Here is a 7,670-nt window from a genome sequence, read left to right on the forward strand (position 1 = left end):
CTGTACTCCTATGGCCTCTGTTTACCCCACGTTTGGGTCTGGATGACAGCGTCTGTAACTGGCGGGCGATCTTGGCCACGGGGGTCTCCCGCACGTTAATAGCATATGCATCAGGCCTCCTGCCTGTCCCCCACGTGCAGGGAGAGGCATTGTTCGGGGTATTACCTTTGGGCAAAAGCAAAGAGCTGTCAGCCCTTGAGCCGAGGAGTCTCGCTCGGCGTCCGGGCACTGTGTCTCCACGTCCCTTGCCAGGGACATGGGCTTGTCTGTTCTTTCGCGCCCACGTGACCACGGCCAGTCAGTCCTGGCGGCTTCCCTCTGCCGTGTCTCCATGGTCATTTTCCCTCCTTCTGTTCGCTTCCCCCCGCCGTGTCCTTGCTCAATAATTTTCATTAATTGATTGACAGCTCTGATGGACCCGACTAACCTCCATCTCACTCTCATGTCTGTTTTTAAATAAGTACTTGTACGTCCAATGACCTTGTCGTCCCCCCCCCCTCGCCCCACACCCCCGTCAGCTATCAGAAAATGAGCATGCAGATATGGAAGGAGCCGGCAAACAAAAGAAGCGATGGATCGCCGCGCCGGCTGCCGTCCACGGCGGGCAGGGACCGGGGAACCTTGTCTATTTCGCGTCGCCGAGCGCGGCTGGAAAATAAAGGAACAGGCAACGCACGGCCTTAAGCGGGCGATGCCGGGATCGCACCGCATCCACTCAGAGGGGTTGGAAACCGGGTCCCTGGCCCATCTTCCCGACGGCTTGAAGGACAGGGCATGGCACGGCCCCCCAGCAGCTCGGAAAAGAATGCCTTTTCCCATCACGACATCATGCTCTAACTTGGAAGGCAAACAGTTACGTTTGGGGATTCATTCATCTTAATAGGAAACCATGAGCAGTTCATTTCTACTGAATTTCTGTCTGTCTGTCTGTGTGTGTGGGGTGGGGGGGGGGGTGCACGCTTGTATTTTTTCCTCTGTGTATTCTTGAATTTGCAGTATGCTAGCGATCTCAGCCTACTGTTACCGTATAACTACCTCTTACCTCTCATCCAAATAATAAGCAGAAAAATCGCCCGGCCGGCGTGGCTCAGTAGTTGAGCCTTGACCTAGGAACCAGGAGGTCAGGGTTCGATTCCTGGTCAGGACACATGCCCGGGTTGTGGGCTCCATCCCCAGTGTGGGGCGTGCAGGAGGCAACGATCGATGATTCTCTCTCATCGTTGATGCTTCTATCTCTCTCTCCCTCTCCCTTCCTCTCTGGAATCAATAAAAAAATATATATAAAAAAGAAAAATGTACTTCAACATCCCCTAAATCCCAACACTGTATTGAGTGTTAACTAAAACAATATAAGGGAATGGAAGCAAGCCATGCCTGATATTAACAGAACACTTGATTGTGTCTGTTTTAAATATGGGTGTGTGTGTTTTTAAATCTAAATCTATAGCAGTGTCTCGTGAATGAAATTGGAAAGTTACTAATTACATAGTAATGAGAAATCGCATTTTCTCACATACTACACAAAACAATACTCATGCAGATGATTCAATTCATAGCTTCCCTCCAAATAATTTCTAGTTGCTATTATAACTCACTTTTTATTTGGCAAATATTTATTTGACACTTTTCCTTTCAAGGGCCTTGAACATGATTTAAAGGCAATTTCCATCGGGGATGCTGATAAAAGGTGGAATTTCCTGAAGAAGGAATTGTTATCTAAAGACCACATGTTGGCTACACCAGCCTGTGGAGACTGGAGAGCGCTGAAACACCAGATAAACTGTTTTGTGTACTTCTAGGCTTGATTAAGATAATCTCAGAGAGAGAGAGAGAGAGAAGGGTGGGGGGGCTGCCGCAAAACTAAGTTCTTTAAATTTGGGTCAGAGAGTTAGAGAAGACAGCACTTGCGTTTTCTTTATGTAGAGGGGAGAACTTACAAGGTGTGCCAGGGGGAAGATTTCAGGGATGGCCCAGGGGTCAGATTTTCAGAGTTTGGTTTTCTGATCATTTCAGCTATATTGTAAGACATGTGTTATATCTCAAAGCTAAACAGCTTTGGTTCAAAATAAAAGAGATGGCCCTAGCCGGTGTGGCTCAGTGGATAGAGCACTTGTCTGCAGACTGAAGGGTCCCCAGTTCGATTCTGGTCAAGAGCACATGCCCGGTTTGAGGGTTCAGTCCCCAGTGTGGGGCGTGCAGGAGGCAGCCGGTCAATGATTCTCATCATTGATGTTTCTATCTCTCTCTTCCTCTCTGAAATCCATAAAAATATATTTAAAAAAAATAAAGATAAAAGGGATTAAGAAAAAGATACTCACTAAAAAAGAACATCTCATAGACACAGACAACCGTATGGGCATTACCAGAGGGAAAGGGGGTGGGGAAGGTAGAATAGGGTAAAGGAGGGATGAATGGTGAAGGAAGGAAACTAGACTTGGGATGGTGAACAGGTGAACACACTATAAAACAGGGGTCCTCAAACTACGGCCCGCGGGCCACATGCAAATACAAATATTGTATTTGTTCCCGTTTTGTTTTTTTACTTCAAAATAAGATATGTGCAGTGTGCATAGGAATTTGTTCATCGTTTTTTTTTTAAACTATAGTCCGGCCCTCCAACGGTCTGAGGGACAGTGAACTAGCCCCCTGTTTAAAAAGTTTGAGGACCCCTGCTATAAAATATTCAGATGATGTATTTCAGATTTGTACACCTGAAACCTAAGTGATTTTATTAAGAAACTAGAGGCCCGGTGCCCGACATTCGTGCACTTGGGGGCGGGGAGGTTCCTCAGCCCAGCCTGCGCCCTCTCGCAGTCCGGGACCCCTCAGGGGATGTCTGACTGCCGGCTTAGGATATCCCCTGAGGGGTCCTTAACACTGCTGCAGAGGTCGGGGAGGCTCCCGTCACCACCACTGCACTCGCCAGCCGTGAGCCCGCCTTCTGGCTGAGTGGTCCCCCCCACCCCCTGTGGGAGCGCACTGACCACCAGGGGGCAGCTCCTGCGTTGAGCGTCTGCCCCCTGGTGGTCAGTGCATGTCACAGAGACCAGTCATTCCACCACTTGGTCGATTTGCATATTAGCCTTTTATTATATATATACGATGTCACCCCAGTGCATTCAATGGAAAGAATAAATAACAAATAAATTGGCTTCTTCCGTTTGTAATTCTCATCTACCTCCTGCTTTGAAAAGCAGAGGTATCTCTCTGAGTGATACTGGCATTTCTGGAGTGTTGATAAGCGTACTGCTGGCAAAGAGCAATTGCTGGAAATAGCGGCTGATGGCATGCAAAACGCTGCCCGTGACTTAGCCTAATTAGGGTGACACCATCAAGGGACACAGCAGTGGAAATAAAAGTTCTCATCTCGGCGCCTCCATAGCACACCCACCACTTGCCTTATTCTAAGCCAGTGATGGCGAACCTTTTGAGCTCGGCGTGCCAGCATTTTGAAAAGCCCTAACTTAACTCTGGTGCCGTGTCACATATAGAAATTTTTTCATATTTGCAACCATAGTAAAACAAAGACTTATATTTTCGATATTTGTTTTATATATTTAAATGCCATTTAACAAAGAAAAATCAACCAAAAAAATGAGTTCACGTGTCACCTCTGACACGCGTGTCATAGGTTCGCCATCACTGTCCTAAGCCGAGATGGCCCCCCACTGTAGTTCAAAACTGCGCATGTCAGTTTCCTGGCTTTCCAAGAATGCGTGTATTTGGGGGGCGTTTTGAAACGGACAGTGCAGTTCTCCTGAGATAAATGTGCTTCGTTGCCACTTTGGAAAGCTTTCGTTTTCCTTCGTGTAATTTTTTTTTTATTTGCAACTGCACAAAACACTTCCCTTCACCCAGGAATAGATTATGTGGAGTGCTAATTAATTGATTCTTCAAAATGCCAATTGACATCCTCCCGGGGAAAACCTGATCTAAGCAACTATGTTAATCAAGCCAGGGCACTCCTGCTTCTGTCTGAGCATCAGGCCATCGGAAAGGAGGAGAACTTGGCCACCCCCGCGCCTGGCCCTCTCCTGGGCAGCTCATTAACATGAGCGGAATATGACAGTCGTACTTGTACCGTGCGCCGTGGCGCCTGACAATGACTCTATAAAATTACATTGCAGCTGAAGAATGGAACCGGTGTTAAATACCATTATTTGCCTGCCTTTGATGTCCCGGAGTCATTACGAAAGCAATTACAGCGGTTTCTCTGTGTCTACGGGGTATTTATGATCTGTATCTGTTCCGAGTCCTTTGCCAGGTGGGAAATATACAGCGTATTAGAGACAAGGAAGTTCAGCCACAATGATGGGGATGGGGACAGAGGGGGAAACAAAATCGGGAGTTTTTGCAGCTGATCCTGCCAGAAAGCAGTAATTTAATATTAAAGCCTGGGAGCCTGGGCAAAACCTGCAGGCTCTTCTTATTCATTTAGATTTAAAAATTGTCGGGTTCACCAGGCCCACGAATCTAGGGCAAAATTAATTAAAACCAATAGGGAAAAGGAAAACATGAAAACAAAAGGAAAAAGAAAAAAAAATTCAGGGCAACAGCAGAAAACATATTTTGCTTCTTAATTATAAGTGAACTAGAGGCCCGGTGCACAAGATTCATGCACGGGTAGGGTCCCTAGGCCTGGCCGGCGATCAGGGCTAATCTTCAGGGTGACCAGCGGGGCGATTGGGAGGCCCCCACTGGCACCCACCTTGGCTGGCCTGGGGCCTGCAGGCTGGGGGCGGCTCCTGTGTTGAGCGTCTGCCCCCTGGTGGTCAGTGTGCATCGTAGAGACCGGTCATTCTGTCATTCAGTCGACTTGCATATTAGGCTTTTATTACATAGGATGTCTTCTTAATCAGAGATTTAATTCTCCCTATAATCAATGACGATTTTTATTTTTTTATAAGGTTCATAGGTGTCATTAAATATTCACTAGGGAAGTAAAACCCTCCAAAATATCTGTATCAGTCAGGATGGGCTAGGGTAAGCTGCAGTAACAAATTATTAGGGAAATGGTTCCTGAAAAATCTCAGGGTTGCAAAGCAATGTCAGTTTCCTCATATCTGCTTCCTTTGCTTCCGTGGCTGTCTGCAGGCTCTGCTCCGTGTTGTCCCCACTTGGAGACCTGGAATGCTTCTTGTTCCCGAGGCAGGGGGGGGGGGGTCCCACAGAGGCAATCACATGGCCCCACCCAACTCCAAGATGCCAAGTTCAACCCGTCCATCTGTCCATTCTCCCAGAAGAGTTGGGGAGTTGGGTGAACTGTACTATTGTTTAACACAGTGGTCTTAGCGGACACACGTTCATAATACATTCTTTTTTTATTTTTTTTATTTTAGAGAGAGAGGGAGGGAGAGGGATAGTGACATAGAAACATTGATGAGAGAGAAATATTTACCAGCTGCCTCCTATACAACCCCTACTGGGAATGGAGCCTGCAATCCGGGCATGTGCCCTGACGGAGAATTGAACCCATGACCTCTTGGTTCATGGGTCCATGCTCAACCACTGAGCCACACCAGCCGGGCTGTAATACATTCTTATAGATGGAATTGGTTGAACTGAAAATTTAACAGAGGAGCGGCCTATGACTCCCAAAGCAAAACCATTTTTGATGACTGTCAACGTGTCTTATAATACTTCCCTTTAGTTCATGAAGTCCCAGCTTGTCCTGGTTTCCCAACTGACATCAAGACTTTTTCCCCCCCTTTCAGGATTAGCTGTGTCACGCACAACAGGACTCGAGACCCTCTGAACTGTGAGAGGCCCCTCGGACGCCAGCTGCAGGCTCAGGTAAGAGCACCTCTCTCGGCCGTGGCGAGCGCTCCCTGTTGCTCCCCTGATCAGTAAGTAGCTAGAGCTACAAGAAGCATGAACCACCGTCTCAAAGCCATCCCAGAGGCGCAGGCCGCCAGAGGGAATAAAAAGCAAAGGCCGCACAATTCACGTCCTCCCCGGGCTGCTGGGCATCCTTGTCGGCCCGGGGCCTACAAGAGGCCAGGAGTAATTGGGACGCTTAAAATTATGGAGTTCGGACCACGTTTCCTTATGAATCAGCTCTCTGAGCCCCTGGAGAAAGGAATTCTGGTTCAAAGAGTGACAGTTTCACATCTGGTATTTTCTCCCCAAGTAGGTGAGAAAGGACCAAAAAAAGGGGGGGGGGGCTAACCAGTTTGGCTCAATAGATAGATCATCGACATGCAGACTCAAGGGTCCCGGGTTCAATTCCGGTCAAGGGCATGTACCTTGGTTGCGGGCACATCCCCAGTGGGGAGTGTGCAGGAGGCAGCTGATCGATGTTTCTCTCTCATCGATGTTTCTAGCTCTCTATCCCTCTCCCTTCCTCTCTGTCAAAAAATCAATAAAATATATTTTTTAAAAAAAAGGAAAGGAAAAAAAAAAACAGAGAAAGAAGGCTACCAGGACGATTGAGATGTACATAATAATGGCAATAACATCTTATTAAGATTGAAAATCCTGCAACTGCCTGGTGTTGACAGGGGCGTGGGGAGGGGGAGGGGCCCTCCCATCCGTTGCTGGCGGAGCGTAAATTAGAAAATGTTTCTCGAGGGCAATTTGGAAACAGGTAGCAAAACCCTCACAAATATGCGTGCCCTTTCGCGCGGCAATGTCACTTTTAGGAAGTCGTCGGAGCTGTGTCTGAAGGTCCGTTTGCACAGGTTATCATCCTATCATTCCCGAAAACATGATAATAGAAAGAAGCTGAATATGTAATAGGGACTTATTTCATGACGTAAAATTGATATGTGGCATGCTGGTAAGCCATTGGAATCACGCACGTGGGTGTGTTTCCATACGAGCAGAGAAAACAGACTCAAGGGAAAGAGAACCTTGAGTAAGGTAGAAGGTTAAGATAAGACTAAATTGCCCTTTTTCTTATTTTTTTCTTTTTTTTTACATTTTTGGGGTTTTTTGTTGTTGTTGTTAATCCTCACCCGAGGACATTTTCCTATTGATCTTTTGTTGAAAGTGGAAGAGAGAGGGAAAGACAGAGAGAAACATCGATGTGAGAGAAACACATCAATTGGTTGCCTCCTGCATGCGCCCAGACCAGGACCCGGGCCAGGGAGGAGCCTGCAACGGAGGTACGTGCCCTTGACCAGAATCGAACCCAGGACCCTTCGGTCCGCAGGCCGACGCTCTATCTATTGAGCCAAACCGGTGAGGGTTCTTGTTGTTTTTTGTACATGTATATTCTTTGAAAAAGAAGGTGTGAACAAATTAAAAATAAACCTTTAGCATGACCCCTTAGTTACCAGCGTGTCTGTACATACATGTGTTTTCTCACCTGTTATGTGTAAAAACACGTGCAGGGGATAAAGATACAGTTAACTGCAGTTCCCAGAAGATAAAGGAGCGATCTAGATCAGCCATGGGCAAACTACGGCCCGAGGGCTGGATCCGGCCCGTTTGAAATGAATAAAACTAAAAAAAAAAAAAAGACTGTACCCTTTTATGTAATGATGTTTACTTTGAATTTATATTAGTTCACACAAACACTCCATCCATGCTTTTGTTCCGGCCCTCCGGTCCAGTTTAAGAACCCATTGTGGCCCTCGAGTCAAAAAGTTTGCCCACGCCTGATCTAGATACTTTAAACCAGTGGTTCTCAACCTTAGCTGCACATTAGAATCACCTGGGAATCTTTT

Source organism: Myotis lucifugus, unplaced genomic scaffold (assembly GCF_000147115.1).
Source record: "Myotis lucifugus unplaced genomic scaffold, Myoluc2.0 scaffold_630, whole genome shotgun sequence".
NCBI classification, from domain to species: domain Eukaryota; kingdom Metazoa; phylum Chordata; class Mammalia; order Chiroptera; family Vespertilionidae; genus Myotis; species Myotis lucifugus.